The sequence below is a fragment of the Varroa destructor genome, unplaced genomic scaffold, assembly GCF_002443255.2.
Source record: "Varroa destructor unplaced genomic scaffold, Vdes_3.0 BEIS01000005.1, whole genome shotgun sequence".
Lineage (NCBI taxonomy): Eukaryota > Metazoa > Arthropoda > Arachnida > Mesostigmata > Varroidae > Varroa > Varroa destructor.
Genome location: NW_019211458.1, coordinates 36,880,452 through 36,900,082, shown reverse-complemented (window position 1 = coordinate 36,900,082; position 19,631 = coordinate 36,880,452).

Sequence of the window (19,631 nt, the reverse complement as noted above, 5' to 3'; positions counted from 1 at the left end):
AAGGCAGCGTAAGAATGCCACTTACACTGCAAATAGCTCGAAAAGCAAAAATATAATAGCTCGAAAATTAACAACTGGTATTTTAGGTCAACTTGTGCTCATGCTTGATTTTCTAACGAGTTTACACATGTTAATATTTCCTTCCAATAACACTTTTCAAATACAAATTGTATAAAAAAAAAGAAAGAAAACACAAAACTAATTATCTGGATGGATGTAAACTGATTTTGCTCGCCGAAGTATACCAATATTTATATTGGAGCCTTTCCGACTCACAGCAAACCTTGCACTTAGCTGAAAGGTAGTTAGTTGCATAGCATCGGGGTACGGGCTTACGCCAACGAAAACGGTATGTTTCCATTGACCGGAGCAAAAACAATTTATGCGTATCCAGACTTGTACGTATAGGCATCTGTGCCACTATGTAGGCAGTCTTCTTGCATCATTCGACATGCCGTAATGTATTCCGTCCTGGTGGCTTACAGCGGGGGCAAACCTATTTCAGTTTGGCTTTAAAATTGTGATACAGTACACAGGACAGTAGAGGGAACCATATTCATGAAATCTGTCACGTACAGGCCGCTTTCTAAAATATTAGATCCGCCGAACACGTAGTTGTGCTGAGAAAATCATATGCACTAAATGATCGTATCGGTCATGACAACGATGAAACATCCGTGGGCTGTCCAGGGTTCTATTTGTAGCCTATTGAAAAGCTCTGAATTTTCTATTAGAAAATTGAATGCAACCAACAGCAGAAAGCTGACTAGGTACATAGTTTTCTGCTTGCGGTAACCGTAAATTCCGAATAGGTGTATTCTATTTGAAAGCTGCCTCTTCTTGTTACCAATCCCAACTGTATCGTTCTTTGCAAAGTGTAACGTTGCTCTCCCTTTCAATTGTCTCTAACCTGTATTGTTTTAGGGCAGAAATAGGTTCATAATTGAAAACGTTTTTGGGAAAAGTATACGCATACACGTAAAACAGAAATGGCTAATAAAGGGCTTCTTATTATTAGTATAGAAGAAAAGTAAGTCGATAACAATTATTCGGATCTGTTAAGGATTATAGTGCCACGTCAGCACAAACTCATGATTTCGACTAAACAATATATTTATCAGTAGCCGCAGGCTAGATGGGGTTAGTTTAGTTATGAGTGCCTTACCGATCTAGAATATATAGGCTATAGAGGTAGTTGTAAAAGCGTGCCCCCAGTTTACGTTTTCTACCTGAACATAGGTTGCTTCTCTTTCCTGATTATCATTGAAGACATTAAAATCTGATCTCTGCGATGCGGGATTCGAGAGATTAAAGACTAAAGATTAAATAAAAGGAACTCGAAAGGTTTATCCTTCAGTTTGCAGCCAAGAAAATCGCCCCCAAACCCGCAGTGAATTAGCTATATTCGATAAGTACGTATACGCTTCCTATAATAATACGCAAACAGTAAGTTTCCGTCGATTTGTAATTACAGATGTCACATCGTATCGATTCACCTATTTTGCCCCATGTAACGATCATAAACGCCTACGTTTATTCAAAGCTTTCATGTGCCAAAGCATAAATTGTTTATTGGTATACAATAAAATATAGATGAGGGTAAAATTTTTGCACATTAAAAAATAAACAGTATGTAATAGCATGAAGATATACATTAGCCAATTATGTGGATAGCTCGACAAAAGGAATTAACTAATGAAGCGACATTGTTTATATTTTATGCAACTACAAATTATTACTAACAGATACAAGAAATCCTACAGTTATAAAATATTAAATACGATCTTCTTTAAGATTCGTTAATATCCGTGCTTATCACGAACTTTAGTTGTCAATTTTCTTACTAAATTTGTATAACTTTCGGCATTTTTCGTTTTCATCCGATCAAGTTAAAGTTTATAGCTTTTATTATACGCGTTTCACTATGGGTTTATAAGTCAGTTGACATCAGTATAACATCATTATAGAATCGAACAAAAAAAAATCACAAAAACACGAGTACATGCGCGTTTCACTATGGGTTTATAAGACAGTTGACATCAGTATAACATCATTATAGAATCGAACAAAAAAAAATCACAAAAACACGAGTACATGCGCGTTTCGAAATGTGCTGCCAACCCGTGCAGTGTGTTCCATACACCAGGGGCATTTATAATTCGTAAATGGTCCCCAGGGCGTTGTATAGAGATGGGCGGGACCGACAACAACCCGGCAGTTTATATTCATAAGCTTCGTTTGAGAAAGATTTTTTTTTTGTTAGGATAGCTATCTTGCAGTACTTTTGATTGCGCAGAAATTCAAACAATAAATATCCACATATGGAAAGAAAGTATCTGCGGTTTTTCCTGCCTATTATAGCGCACCATGTGGAAAGCTTAATTTTATAGAATAAAATTGCTGTAAAGTTGCTGCGTAAGCGTAGCCGTCCTCGTCGTAAGGGCTTCGGTTATAATAAAGCGCTGAGCTGAACTAAATAAAACGTTGGACGATCAACTTGAAGCAAGTTTAACATATCTGGTGGAGGTTTACCAGCCATTAAATAGAATTTGCTGTTGTCCTTAGCAGATCACGTCATAGGTCGCCTTCGCAATGGACATTATCTTCAAACAAAGCATGCAAACGATGAAACGATGGACGAGAATTCTACTATTTGTTTTAGCTTGATATTCTTCTTTTTTTTTGGTTAAACTCTTTTTTCAGCAATAGCCCTGCCAACGTACCTTCGTTTCCGCCTTACATCGCTTAGCATCGACACAGTTTAGGCGCACCATCATGGGAGATTTATGAGCACCTTTAGTAGGTTTGTTGATTTTAATACGGTTTTTTAAAGCAAAAATCATGCGCCTTTCTACTTACTTTAAGCAAGTAGCAACACAACGTAATATGCCAGATGTCATTTTTCAGGCGGTGGAAAATCTGTTAATTTCATCGGTTTGTTGTTGGCTAATCTTCGAACAAGTTCCAAATGCTTACTTCTGAATATGATGGTGTCCAGAAACACGAGACTGTAAAATTATTTTCATGCAGCCTAAATCGTAAAAACTTCAGTAGAACGTAATCAAAGTTTATATTCCTTAATTGGCTTTCCCCTTTACTTGAAATCGCTCCATAGTAGTTCTTCCAGTTGCAATGTCTGAACACAAGCCGAACGGCCATCACTCGTATAGAGCAATGCGCGTATGGAACGTGCATCGAGATCAGCTCTGGTGTTTGCATTTAAATGTTTCGAGCATCCCGAACAGGCGATGATTTCTATGTACAAAAAAATTTCTACATAACGGCATAGATGTGCGGTGTTCCCTCAAATCCAATCTGACTTTTCGAATATGCTGGCCTTACTGCTGGTCGCGCGGTCAAGGTACGCTATTAAGCCATTTCGTTTTGCTAACTGTAACAATATATTATCAGTTAAGGACAGATACATTTTGAGCATCTGGAAGTACTAGATTATGTGTCCGAGAGGGAAAGCAAGGTACCATCAATGTTCATAAAAATATGCTAGAAAGACTAATTCGATATGCCTATCGTGAAAAAAAAACAGAGAAAATTTAATAGAAGGGATTAATAGTGCAATACAAACTAAACATGCAGCTATTTCTATTTTCGGGTTCAGCTATCCGAACTAGCATCATGACAAACATTTAGCTGGAGCCTCAGTCAGAGTAATAAACTTATGTACTTTACGCAGCGTTTCTTCTAAGTTCCAGCTATGGATCATTCATTTTTTCTTAGAAAACGAAAAGCAATGCTGCAATAGTCGGAGGCATTGCATGTGTGGCATATATGTTCGTGCCGCTTCTCTATATAAAATCCTTTCGTGATCATCTCCATATATTTCCTTTTTCAAATTGTTCGCAAGCGTATAATTGTTAACCTGTCCTCTCTTTTTTTTGTATACATTATATTCACGCGTTTGGTTATCTCGCTTGTAGTCACTGACCGTTACTAAGTGCTGTGCACCCGATTCACCAAATAGTCATACCTGCGTATTTAAAAAAAGATTGTGCACGTATGAATGCTATCGGTCCATCTCCGCTCCGAACGCTTACGAGATCTTTTGGTGGAAAATGCATCAACTCTGCCCTTCGTCTTCGAAGCGAAACGCAGCTTCAACTTCTTCACTAAGTCCTAGAAATGCTCAACGACCACTCAGCAAGCTGAGCTATATAAAGCGTCAACTGACATTATAAATAGTGCAACATTAACCCAAGCAATGCGAAGCGACCTCAAAATAATAATAATGGACCGTGTCATCCCGATAGCTTGCCCCAATCGCCCCAAATCCCAATGGAGTACCTGTATTTGAACGATTCCGCCATTGGTAGTGTGATTGGTTTGTCCTTCAGGAAAAGAGGCGATCCCACCTGCGAGGGATGTATGTACGTTCATGCAAATGTATGCTATACAATAGGGTAAACCAAGTGTCACTGGTGGTTTTAATTTGAAGTATAACATTTTGAAATATATTAGCATGCGAAGTATTTCGAATTTTTCGAGGAAACAATAGGGTGCATTCCTTGTGCATACTTGGAACGTGGCAGTTTTCATGGATAGGCACCCAAATGTGCTTGAACAGGTTATTATAATATAGTACCTGGTGATTAAAGCGATTAGCGGACGAATAATGCAAGAGCCAATAAACTACATGATTTAAGCGCTTGTCCGTTCTCTTAATTTCAACTATTTCGAACTAAGAACGTCCCGTTCAGGCACCGTAGTGACAGACTTTTAAAAGACGGCTAATAGCCGTTAGTAGCGAGAAATGATCGAGAAGAGTCTCCTCAAGCCATTTTATTACCTGATATAAGGGTGATACCTCAAGCTGCCATAGTAGAGCATATGCCGATGAAACAAAGTTGTGAATAGACATGCAAAGTAAATTGTTGAGATAGAAACTGTTCAAATAACTTGTTTTTTTTCTAATAGTACTTTTAATAGTACTTATAACAAATGATGCTTGAAAAGGCCGGAATACGACGCTGCGACACTCGGTGAAAATTCTTAGAACGGGCTAAATCTATTTCTGCAATAAATCCTCTTTCTAACAAAAGCCGATTTACTTCGATCAATGAAACGCAGTCTAGTTAGTGATTTAAAACGACGCAGCTCGTACGATAGAAATTTCATTAAACTTGGCTTGGTCTCTGTTTGAAAAACAATATAAAAGAACCACCAAGCATAGATCGCTTAAACATCGAAAACAAAAACCGGGAAACTTCAACTAAATCGATGGCGGCTATCCCGCCCGGAGAAGATTGCAAAACTCCTCAAAGAGGACAGGTGAAGGACATGGAGAAGCCCGAGGGCCCAGCAGCTGTCCAAGACTCCTCTGCGCTCCAGAGTGAATGGCGAGATCGCCAGATACATCAACAACCTTGGAACAAAACTGAATTTAAGGATTCGGATCGTCGCGAAAGCTTTATAAGACTACAAGACATGTTGATCAACGAAGCTCAGCGCGAAGATCTCTCTTTGGAAGAAGGCCAGCCACCAGCGACCCAAATGCGGTTTGAGGAAGATAACGTAATGTAGGGGTTCGGAATGGTGATCAGTAAGGCAATTAATAATGCAAAGACAAACAGTGATTGAAGCAATATTCGCAGCTTTTGAAGGTACTCTCTCAAAAAGCGGAACAGAACCTATGCCATTGAAGCTTATTGTATATTGAGAAAAAGAGGACTTCGAAATTACATATAGCAAATTGCATGTAGGCATTAACTAGTGATTCTTATTGCACTAAATGTGTTTATGTGTTTACGTACCAAAACATGTAAGTGTGACTTGTACCATACTAGCATTGTTTATATAGACGACATACATACCAGTCTTCACTGATCAGCGGTTAATTATCCACATTCTAAAAAGGTTAGAAAAACATGATAGTCTATTGGTATCTCTGGGTGGGCATTATATTTTAAATGCTCAGACTCATACTTTGTGTTACCCACTAAAAAAGGCAGCACATTTGTTTTTGATTGTATTTGAAGCCTAAGGGTATGGATGCGCCAGATACATGCATTCTTCGACATTCAACCTTTTTTTTTATAAATAACATGGTATTATTACAGACAGGGATAATTAAGGCATTACCGTAAACATTCTTGGAAAATGCTTTTATATTATATATATATATATATATATAGGTGTCTGTCAATGCTGGAGAGAGAAAAAAATTATCGTTAGAACTGCAGATAGTCTATGACCTTTGCCAAGTAACAAATTTTGTTGTTAAGCAAAAAGACAGATCGCCGACACACGCCGATGACTCTTATACCCGTAAGTAGTTCATACCCTCTTGCCACAGACATATTCAAATCGTTACTCGAATACACGCAGTTTCGATGAATACAGAACCTCGGATGTGTCCGTTTAGGTAGATGTATATGGGAACTTCAATCGATATTGCAGCACTTTCTCTATAATTGTCAGTCACTGCATGTCTGATCGTATAAATCTGCCAAATAACTTCGGTTACCTTGTAGTTTAGTTACCTACTAACTTGTAAGGGTGAAACAGTTGATGGCAGTGATGAAACACCAGATTCGCCAGGACTACTCGTAACACGATTACATTTCTATACTTTGCAGTTTTGAATTAAAGCTCGTATTAAAGGAAATGCAAAGGTTGTGCTAGTAAGCGAATATTTTGGATGAGCTCTGTGATCATTGGTGCTGGTAAGCCCTGTCAAAAGGTCCGCATATATGTTCCAGCTTGTCGATACTTGACCATCTCCACGCTTAGAGTCGTATAGAATGGACACAACAGATCGAGCTGTTTTAACTAGCAGATCACTACGGCTTTGCATTTGCTCGCAGTACTTAAGCGATAGGTAGTCTCTTTAGGACTGTCATGCTTCCATAAGGGCAGCTTGATGATTCAACTTAGATATCTGTGGGCAGAATGGGCGACACTGTACGTGTACTTTACTAAAAAAATATAAACCAACTGACAAGTTGGGCAAACGCCAGAAACCGCTACAACTCACCTTGTCCTTATGTTAACATTTCGTCAAGAGTTATTCGGTCTGTCTTACAAAGCCTGCCGAAGCCTCTCTAGCGGAAAAGCACAGCTTACTGCTCATTAGCGATCCGAGCAGCTGTGTACAAATGAGAGGAGGCCTGCTGAAAGTAGTGCGGTACGGCATCTTAACGCCGCCTTTACAAGAAGTCCTCCTCCAGCATCCATGGATTCTATTGCGAAACTCATTGATCTTTTAATTATTATTATCATTACAGACAAGCTGCTGGTACAACGCCATTAGGAGTATACATCCGCGTCCTCTGAGGAATATCTAAAAATTAAATATCCGATCGCATCTATCAGGCTAAATATAGATTGCTTGTTTCTGGAGCGTGGCCTTGGCACACTAAGCTAACTACCTGGGCTAGCGTCTCAGCAGAGATGCAAAACAATTTCGCGTACCTTCTAACGCCCTTCAACTTTTCAATGATCCCACTATATTAAATAAGTATAGTGAGATAATCACAAAAATCATCGAGATATTAGCAAAGTGAGCGGGATGATGACTGCTTAACGACGTAAGCCAATTCATGTAACAGGACGATAGGGAGCAGAGACATGTAATCAGACTACAGATATTACATATTGTATCGTCCATTACGCTGAGCATGAATCGTATTACCTACTTTAAAAAAGTCACACATCGTCACCGATGCGTTTGAAGGTAGCGGTCTGATTTTATATGAATATTATTTTTCATAAGAATATATTATAGAATAATAACAGGTCATAGAGTTTTTAAGCGGTGAGATCTTGCGAACGTACAGCAAGTTGGCCAGATAAATCCATTCAGCTTATTAAAATTGCTCTTGCCGAAAAAACCTGCGACTTTTATAAGTGCAGCTTTCAATGAAGCAAAATGCTGCAAAAAGGCGGCATGAACATATCTTCTCAAACCGAAGCTAATCATACCGACTTCAACGTCGGTATTCAATTTGAAGCTGGTGAGGTCAATATGTAATGCCAACATTGTTGATTTAATATATTACAAGCGCACGGCCTCACAATACATGCAAAGGATACATGGAAGGAATTGCTCTATTCCAGCGTACAACTCCTACGTATCTGCTGAGCGTAGTCGATAACAACTCTGCCTCTTATGCGCGCGAACCTCCGTTTACATGTATGTGTATATACGTAGTCAGACATCACACGGTAGCAAAGCCTGCGGTAAAGTATTTGAAAACTCTCAAATCGCCATTTAGTTAGTATTAATGGCAGAAAACATGTTTTGGAAAAATAATCGTTGGTCTGATGCAGTCGATATCGTGTCGGCACTCAGACCAGAGGGCATGCCAGTCGAAGCATTTCGTAGCGCTTTTCTCTCCGAGCAATTTTTTGACAGTGGGCAAGCACACCCCACCCCTCCGTACCGAGCTTTACGTCTGGTATCGCCGTTAAGTGTTCCATCAGACGGCTAGCTCCCAGGACCTGTCGAACCTAGATCAACTACGTTAAATCATGCGTTTAGCAAGACAGTAGAGCTGGTTTGATCGATTTTGCAATAAAGGCAATAAAAACGCTATACAGGCAGGCAATAAAGCTAATAGAAAAAAGCCGGATGGGCCTTGCCAACGCTAAGCGATTGATAATAACTTAACAGTAGTTTGCAGAATTCAGTTTAAGGACTTTTATATTGTAGAATTATCGTTGTAGGTCTGTTACCTCTTTTTATCGAATATATTTGTTCACTAGCGAGAGCCGAAGACGCCATTTTCAAGCAATTTGTTTCACGAATAAGAGGCATTTAGATCTATTCAAATGGAGAAACGTTTCTAAATTGCAAGGCTTGCTCTAAGATGGCATGCCTGATCCCGTAAACATGTCCCTTCTCTTCTTTCTTTGTCGTTTTTCTTCTGGTCGAAACACAGTTTTGTATGGTACACATGTTAGTACCCCGGTTTTCAGTTAATTAATTCGCAGCCCACCTAAGTGATCGAGCGACTTACCTAAATGGGTTTGCATAATTTGCTGCGTCTCGCGAGATGCTTTGTTGTACTTCAAAAAAGAATGAAAAACTGGCAGACGTAAAGGTGGAAACAGGGCTTGTGCCGAGAATGAGGACTATACCTCAAGACAGTGATAAATCAAAAGTGATAGCCTCACAGAACACCCTATTTTTATCTTATTGGTTAGTTGATATACAAAGCATTAGTAGAGGTCATTCAATTTACGTTTAGCATAATATAGCGCTTAAACACTTACCAAATTTGACATTCCTGAAAGCGATAAAATCCTGGAGTGAGCCTGCGTACAGGCGATCGGTCATATAAGTGCAGATCCACATATCGATTTATTACATGGCCACTTTCTTTATTGAGCAATATCCATCGTCATAGGATAGTTTTAGGTAGTAATAGATTAACTGATTTCACGTCAACTTCGTATTATTACTTAGTTAGTTAGTTACTAAACTTAACTTGAGTTAAGAACAATTTGTAGCAGACTTCCTTGCCCGATATCCGGCTAACAACAAAAGACGCTAATGCAGCTGCCCATTACGTAGTTTTAGCAATATGCCGATAATGTATTTCCTCGAGAACGTGTAGATCAGAGATGTTTTTTCATAGCTGACTCCCCCTCAGACTACGGGTCTTGTACAGTATTGCTTCGAGAACATAGATATGTTAATTACGTATGCGTTACAACGAGTAAATAAACAACTGGCGGGCAAAAATTGGCGACTAGCAAAGTTGACACTGAGTACTAGTATGTACATAGATGAAAGTGGGTAGATTGAAATTTCCAGAAGCTGCATCTCACGGCTTTAGTCATGCTGCCGAAGGAGCCTCCAGAACTGGAGGTTATGAGGTACTTCGGACCTGAGGATAGACCCAGAAATAGATGCATTGAAAAAACAATTATATAGTAATTTTATGGAGGCCATTACCGCGGACAGTCTTGTTCGGAGAAATCTATTTTACTTATCTATTTATTATTATGGCTTGCAGTATATTATGTCATATAATACACAGTGCTTTTAATAAGATTATTAGTTTCTTTAATTGCAGGCAGGCACATTGCTCACATGCAAACTAAGTATTTATTAGCCAAGCTAAAGATAAAAGTATCGAGGAACATTCACTCCACTCCGTGTAGACAACAAAAGTAATTGACCTTAAATGATGCCCTTCTAAAATTATATATATATATATATATATATATATAGTAGACGAACAAGTCATAGAACATTTAGACTTGCATTATTTCCAATCATGATTTAGATTAAACATCAAAGGAAGGTTGTTATTTTACTGAATCATTAGAAGATCACCATTTTAAGTTTTGCACGTATTTAATATATACGATTACGTTGAGTTTACTATTGAGTAGCTTGTACCTTGCTGCTTTGTCGATGGCTTCAATTGGAAGCCATCGAGTTTCTAAATAAAGGCAAACTGAAAGTCTGAGGGGGTCTATCCAGCAATTCGATGATGGATTCGCAATTTCACCTTAACTGTGTGCCTGTGTGGCCTGGACAAGCGGGTATGTTTATGTCGCCATTGCATTCCACTTTATATTATCGCTCTTCTGGAAACCTTAGGCCTATTTTCGCAATATCAAGCCCGTCTGTTGCCAAAATTCAATAGACTCTATGCTGATAGTACTTTTATTACCGGGAGAGTATATGCGACTTAATTTACAACATACTGTGAAGCCGGGTCTTCGCTTTTCTCCCATAAATAAGACTCTTACATGGTATTATAGAGCGCGCTTGAAAAAAAATGTTGGCACTCGCAGAGGACTTTATTGCCTTGTTGTCGGTGCTCAAAATAAATCGCAGCGCTGATATTGGCTGCAAGTATTAGAACCCAACAAGATCTAGCTTGAATATCGTATTTGCAAGTTTAAGGTCGTTTAAGAGTACAGTTGCCCAGAAAACCTGTCGACAGGAGTACAGCTCCGCGTTTCCCGAGATCCTAATCGATATCGTAGCAACCCTTCTGTACAGAGCAGAGGAATCACCCGCAGTTATATTCCGCCCAACGAGGCCCCTAAGTACTTCAGGGAGTGGTCAGGTATAGCAATATTCATACTGACACTTTCAGTCACTTAAAAGCCGTTTAGTTGACCGTCAATTTCATTGTCACTTAAAAACTGCCGTGATTTTAGGTAACTACTTAAAATGGTGGATCTTCAACTTCTCGTTAAACGAGCCTATAACATACTCTCAGTTTCCCCTATATACCTTGTTCTAAATACTTGCCTTTTCCCAACATACAAGTTATCATTCGGAAGCTCAAGGAAAACTCGGATAGTCATTTTTTATATTCATATTTTTACACATAAAATTTTTATTATCGTGGGTTTGTCAGTTGTCATCTACATACTTAAAATGGCAGTGATTTTTTAATACAGATTACTGATTCAACACCTTGTTATATGCACAGTGGGCTAAGGCTAATTAGATACGAATCAAAGCGACTGCGATTTAGGATAAAGTGGTAATGTTCTTAGTAGTGACAACTGTGTGCTTGCTTTTAAAAAGTTTAAATCAACTAATGAACTTTTGAAAAGTTCTTAATCCTTGAGCAACCGCTGTCTGACCGCTGTTTTCGGTAGGGCAATTTAAAGGAGATAGTCGTTCCGAATATTTTTTCGCTTCTGACACTCATTTGAAGTGAGCTGAATAGAGGTAAATGTTAACAGTAGGTCCAGGAATAGAGAAATTGCATTGATCCTGTCCCGTTTCTTAGCATTGCCAGGCAGCCCGTGGGCAGCAAACGTTCCATCAATCCTAGTAGTCGGTACGCGAAGACAAAGCTCCACTGGGCATCACTTGAGCGTCCACGTAAGTCAGCCCGCCCATTAGGTCTGTACACAGCGTGTGCTAATGCCCTGTCAGATTGCAACTATATTCTCCTCAGAACGTCTTGATTCGCGGCTTGAGATCTTAAATATATAGAGCGCATACGCTATATAGCTGAACGTAACGCCTTTTGAGTGAACGCATGTAGGAAAAGAACAAGTAAAGGGCTTTTATCAAAATGTTCACTCTTTGCAGAGAACTTTCAAAAGGATAGGATGATAAATAAACAGCGGATCTGCAAGCGATACCTGGTGCTTAAACACAGAAAGCAAGGTGTCGGATCACTACGAAGAAAATAACCGTTTCACTACAGGTAGGAGTGCTATCTGTTAAATATATGTCTATTTTGCAATAAATCTTAAAGTCAGCTTAAGACGACGATCCTGTTATTTGTAAACTGCGTACCTATATTGGATTTAGCCTTAAGGTCAATCAAAGCAACCCGTAAAATCCCCCTTTTAACATCACTACTAACATCCTATTTCTCATAGCTCTTAAAAATGTTTCAATAAATGTATTATATATGTTAATGTTATCGAATGTAAACTGTGAGTGTCTAAGCTATATTTTAATAACATTGTAGTGGTTACACGACTGAATCCTCGGAAGCGGGTCCTCCGTGGTTGAAGTGTGAAGCGAATGCTTCATGGCACAATGCAGCGTCACTCTATCCGAACTAATCTCACTTACGTCATATGTAATATCTAGCTAATAAAAATAAGAAATGCACCTAAATATGCCGTGTCCAATGTTCACTGTGCCGAAGCGATCGACGGTGTACATGAGATTCAATATAGATACCCGTACTTTAATTGAATTTCCAGGTTAGACGAATGCTCCTTCAAGGTCCCATTAAGTATCGCGAATGAAGAATAAGGAGCTTTCTCAGGCACTCACTAATCGGCTTTTCGACTGCCTCAGCTGATGTTAACATGAACAAGATCCATCGAAATGTATTTAGGAGTGAGAGATTTTTTTGATAGGATCTACATAGGGTTCAGTAGTCCTACAAAGTAGTCTTGCATCCAAAAATCGCTAGCCTTAAAAATATTCTTCGCTTGTTTTAACCGTCCAGGCTGAATCGGTTTGTTAACAAAGAAGACTTGATATAAATACGTTTGGTACATGCTATGACATATTTAATTCAATTACTTACTAAAATTTGAGTACAATTTTTGACAATTTTGCGTTGTCTCATTTTGAAATACGCGTCCTCAAATCAAATTGCAAATTTCTACCCCTTGCGGCTGACATTATCCTTCATCATGAGCATCTAACGAGCACAAATATTACAATGTAAGATGCCGTTTCGTTCACCATAAAGCCAGAAGTTCTTCGAAAGCCATCACGTCTCAGAATTTTCAACGGTGTACAGGATTGCTTCGAAACTTTGTCCCGTACCTTTTAGTGCTTATAAAATATGTATTTATGGATGGGAGGTAGCGCACAATATGGAATCGCTTCCACTCGATTTCAGCTTATTTCCCTCAGCTTACAATGATTCATTCATTGATTGTGCTGCAAACAAAACTGCGTGTCTTCAAGTTCCCATAACTTTCTAACAAAGTTAACTATTTTTCAACCATTCCCACGATGGTTGCGTGCTTAATATATTAAGTGTTAACTTCGGTATATATTGTACTTTTGAGTAATTTAATGTGCATACTTCAAGCGATTTTTAAATAGCCTATCTAATGCCTAAAATCAGTAATAATGGGTTTAGGTTCATAGAATATTAATAGTGCTATGATCCTTGGTTCAAGCAACTTCGATGAGATCTTACGTTGCCATCAGGTCTTCATACTGGTTATCGTAACTCTCTTGAAAATATTTGAGATTTTTCTCAAGAAAATAACGACTGACCCTGTTCAATAACTTTTAGATCAGTAATAGGCGGTAACCTTTTATTATTTATAACTCTACGATTTATCACGCACAGCTTTATGTATTTCAGCTAGATTAATGATATGCAGTACCTTGGAAATCATTATATGACCCATGTTGCCCTGAGTGTTAATTTTAGCTGACAGGTTCCTGAGGTTTAAACATGTTCGCCTACTTCTTCTCTTCGTTTCGCCCAGAAAATCCGTCAATAGGAGTGCAGCTCGGCGTTCTCCAAAGTCCTAATCGATATCGTAGCAACTCTCCTGTACGGAGCGGACCTTAAGCGAGGTCGCGTTCGCGACGCTCTTTGATACCTTGGCCCCTTTCCAAAAAAATCGCTAATAGTCAGATCGACCATGAGGTCCTTGAAACAAATCTAGGAATTCCGTCAAACATGAATACATGTCAGCAATGCATTGAACTTGAAAAATTAAAAAAAAAACCTGTAGGTTTTAGTTTCGTTTTGTTGGCCGCTATAAAATTCACGTTACCAGAAGAACTAATGCATTTCCATATAACGAAATCAAAACGAAATGCTTTCAGTATTTGCCTGGATCGCATGGTTTGCTAGTGATGGCTGTTTTTTAGTTACCCTTCTTCAAGTAGCTGAATAGTTAACGATACGTCTTCGAAGAGTCCATTTATCCCACGAATCCCAGCTCGAATACATAATAACGTATCCGGACGCTAGTCTCCTAGAACATTCAATTAATAATAGAGGCGATAACGTTGCTCGTTCTGTTTTTTTACTGCTCTTCCGTTTGCTCCGTTGCTGCCCGGTAGCTTCGGAGAGGCCTTCTATTGAGGTAGAAAATAAGAAAACCTGACAAAGTTTCCGTTTGATCGGATATATTTAAACGTTTGCGACACAAATTAGCCTTGCACGCAGGTGAGAGATAACCAGCAGAGAATATCGTATCTGAAATACTAGAATTATAGAGTGAGAAGCTCTGTGCACACACAGTTTTTTTACCAAGACGACGGTCGTCCTGTTCGTGTGATATAATTTCGTTGCACTATTTTTATGGATTTGTTTGAAACACAGTCTGCAAGACCATGTTTTGTACGGTTGAAGAGCTGAAAGGTCAACACTATATATGACTCAGTTTTTTCTGAAAAGCTATTTTTATCTGACTAACATTCCAGCTTAAGGTCTGAGCAAATTTAATTTAAAAAAACAAAAACGAAATGAGAAGCAGACGAACATATCGAACGCCTGTATCACTCTATTAACGGTTGTATTAAACCTACCACGATCGGTTAGCATCTGGAGACGGCTTATCTAGGGAAACAGTTACTCGTCCTCATGGAAACGTCGAAACCTTTGTATAGGTCTACCGTGGATCAGGTGCCGTTCTTTTTCAAGGACGGTAATTCGCTTCTATTTTAACATCCGATATGTCGCGGGGGGCCTATCATCAATCGATCTGATACCAAGTTCAGCCAAAATCGAAAAATATACATATAATCGTTAGAAAATATCAATGGTATACCAGCTTTCTCCGGCTCGATGTTGTTGATGAAATGGGTCCACGTGAGATGCGAAGATTGCCAGTCAATTGTTGAAGTAGTGCGTGCTAAGGGAAATGTAGAATATTTTTTTACCTTGGCTTTAGTTCACGGTTACTGTTACTTATCCATCTGTGTTAGATGGATAAGTAACAGTAACCTATAGTGTCTACACCAACTAAATAAGGATAGTTGAGATTATGACAGGGCTGACGTTTCCCTAAAAAAACATGGGCTATAGATTGGCATTAGTGTGCAAACTTTAGTTTTCATTAATGAGCTTTTCTTAAATCGATCATAATTATTGCAATATTTAGGTAAACTTTTCCGGATATTCTTGTAATTTGACTGAGCAAACAGAATGAAGTCTGAATCTATCAGAATAACTTCAAAATATTTGTCTGAACAGATTGACAGATAGAGTTATTTCACGGTATGCTTTCGAACAACCGGGAAATGAACTATCGTCTCGCTGTAAAGAAAGCTAGCAAGACCATTTTTACCAATATGCTACATATGATAATTCTATCTATAAAAGGCGTCCTTTATGTCATTGCGAACGGCTCTTGTCGAATCAAAATGTGTGATTTTTTACCATAAATTCAAGCTCATCAAGAAGAGATGGCTTTACACGCTGCCTGCGTGAATATCATTCGGGAACAGCCATTCAGCTATTTCAAGTTCGTTTCTGAAGAGTGCAAACCCCAGAAAAGAGAACTTTTAATCCCGGTAGATAAAGCTCATAGATCTTTCTAACTCGTTCATCATGTAGTACGAATGATGAAGAAATATGTTTCAACTGTCTAATGGTACGCATGCTATATGTGCACGTCGGAGCACGTAGAGTGAATTCCGCAAAAATTGAAACTTACTTTGAAGGTGCGATTCCCGTTGACTCTTTATATGAATGGAAGCATTGTCTCTTGCCCTTGCCGTAATTCTTGTGTTTTAGCAGACAAACACTGACCCACAGAAGCGCGTCGTTCTATTCGTCGTTGATTATAGAAGCAGTTATATTCAGAAAATTAATTCAGGGTTTCAATACCATTTACAACCCTTCCGAATTTCTAGGATGACCATAGGTAAAATAATTAGTAGTAAAGTGACTAGCCTGTGTTTTTACCACGCTCTGCCCTGGTGCCTATTTGGGCCACTGCGTTACGAGCACACATGGACCGGACGTTATTAAGGCTCATTTTACGAAGAGATTGCAAAAGCTAGTTGACCTAAAAATATGGCTCATCTCAGTAGTAATGCGTGTAAATATCGAGTTGAACTGGGGTGTAGTATTTTCGTACCTATTGTACCACTTCTTTTTGTAATTAATCATTCAGATAAGAGAATAAATACACCACATTGCGCTCAGTCACGATCGTGGACTAGACCTCATAAAAGATAACTATTTATACCAGAATAATGCAAAACTATGATTATTTTACAGGCATTAGCATGGTCTAGTTAGCCTTGAAGAACCCTGCGCATATTGTCACTGCTCGAACAAAATGAGACAACACCCAAGTCATTCAAAATCTCACTGGAAACTACACAGAAGAACTTTACGTGGACCTATGGTGGACAAATCATAGTCCTTAGCTTGTCTAACTTGGCAGTGCAATATTATAAGGCATCGTTTTTTCTAGCTATAATTATCGCCACTTCTAAAGAGAGAAGAAGCATCTTCCTTTCAGTTTTGTTGAAAGAATGGCTTCCTCGTCCTGAATGATTATTGGTGCATGTAGCTTCACCTCTGGCCTATTCAGTTCTTCCTTGTACGATAATCTTATCTACCAACATGGGTGTTAAACAACTGGTATTTTTTTAGAACTAATGAATCGGACCGAGATCATTTATGTTTTGTAAATAAATTTTTAAGATGCCAGCGATGGCGTCAAACAAATTTTGACCCATATAGCCTTATTTTCTTATATATAACGAAGTAAAAAATAAACTGTGAAACTATACACTAACAACAAAGGCCGACAGTTTTCTATGTCCTCTTTGTAAAGTGCTTTTACATCTGTAAAATTTTACATGTACATCTGTAAAAACAACCCTATCCTCTAGATAAAAACGTGAGGTAGAAATGGCTCCTTTATAGATTAATCTATCCAAATTGATATTCAAAATATGGTTTTCGTTTTGTCTATAGGCGCAGTATTTTTGCTATTTTGGGCCTTTAACCCGAATATGCGCCCGAAAAAGTTGTAAATCGCACAGCTCTTTCATCGAATGAAGAGCAAGTTTAAGAAAATTGTTGCTAAAACAAAAACTCAACTGAAGCCTACAATAGAGTCAAACTATTTCTAAACAAGAACTATTTTTTTTAATCAGATACACCAATCACATCGTTAATTGTTTTTTTTTTCTTCACTAACTACAACTGATTAGTGAATACTACGGTCTCTTTTTGACACCTATTCTTAATCCTCGCAGTTTTCACAACTGGCGGTTAAAAGTTTTCTGGGAAAGCGCCTTAAATTCAAAACTCCTTCCTATTTTTTTTTTTTTTCGAAATTCTCAATTAGCTATAAATCAATTGATATTTTCTGACATTGGTTTTACTGCTATCACAGTTCGATGGAGACTTTAACAACGTATAATAAGGACCCTATCGCAAATTTCCGAAAAGAAAACTCAAAGTTCCTTAAGGAACACAGCCGAATGGCCTGGCAAATCAGTTCGTCGAGGAAATAATGGGAGCTGAAGATTTTATCTTTCAGTTGGGAAATCCTCCCGGAATATACAATGCCCGAAATAGAACCGAAAAAATGTTCTTCATCCGTCAGGCGCAGAATGGATGTACATCAGTACAAAGAAAACACACGTCTTGGATGCGCTCCTTACAGCTGTTAAGTCCGTAAAATTGGGTAGCAACGTACAAATATTGTTCTGCCTTTAACCCAGTACTGCTACACATAGTACTGCCCTACTGCCATTAGCACATAGCACGTTTAATACATAACAAACATCGCCGTTTTTTAGTACCGTACCATTCTGACCAGTGCCATACAAAAGACATTACTTAAATACCCTCTGGAGTATAACATACTGTTAAGTAATCTATTAATATTATGGGCAAAAATTAAACATGCTAGTTTATTACCTAAAAAAAAGGTGCATTCAGGAAGACAGTTTTTCTCTTAGACAGTTGCGAGGCTTATACCAGTCAGTATATATAGTTATTCCTTTGAGTAGAGTACCGGTGCTGGAAAGGTATCCGCATCTTCGCAAGTAGACGCAGCCGAAAGTATCCTCCGTCTGCATTGATCTACTCTTTAGATTTCCCTGATAGATTGAATAATGTTGCAGCGGCTCTACGTTACGAAATTGCTATAACTGACTTATTTTAAATTTTGTCAAATAAAGCTTAATACTGACGGCTAATGTAATTTGGTTCGCCCTCTTTGGATGAGACCTAATTACTACATTTAACTATTACTAGTTACAACTTTCACAGGTGCACGAAGTTGTAAAACAGACTCTCGACCATTTACTAGCTGCCATCGTTCAGCTTGATTTACCTAAGTTTGCACACGATTTCTACTAGTTAAAGTGCGGCAGCTGCATGTTTCTCCACCTAAGTTGAACGCATCGGGGCTTCTCGACCGTTCGGGCACCTAAGAGAAGAGCGATAGCTTTGGGAAGTTTAGTGGCTAAATGGAGGTTTGCGATACAGGCCTAACGGGATCGATATGGCTCCTTCAGTTGATTTCTTTAGGGCACTAGTTAGTGGTCTAACGTCTTGATGTCCCGGCGATCAACCACATTGAGTTCAGTACTAGGTATGAGTCTGGGGTCTATGGCCTTGACTTCATAAGCCCATACACAACTGCATACATTAAAACTAAAATAGGCTGAAAAAAGTTAGCGTCTGTTAGTGTCAAAAATTCGATAACTGACACAATATCCCTTAATATATTCCTGTTTGTGGCTTCTCTGTACAAGCAGTTCGTGAAGATACACACACACGACGACGACGACATCCTAAACCGTCGTATTCCGACAGAGGTTCTTATTCCGACTACGACAACGTTACAGAGTTGTAGTTATATATATTTCTTCGAACGTCAGACATTTCCGATACACAACGTCTCTTACGGGTCGTTGTTTCTTTGTCTGCCTTGTTGAGAAAACCCAGGAGAACATGTGTGTTTTCAGCTGTGTGTGTAGTCGTAAATATGCATTACGGTTAATCGCGTCAGAAGCAAAGCGATCTTCGTCGAAGAAATGGTGAGGCGGACAGCATGTTAAATTGAACACGAAATGTGTGAGATGAGGGCTTTGTTTGCCCCTGTGGATGGAAGCAATCCGCTAGCTTTATTGCAGTAATAAAGAAATTTTTATGCACTTAGTAATGCTTGCCAAACGATACGTATTTTTGAAACCTGAATTTTTATAAGAATAT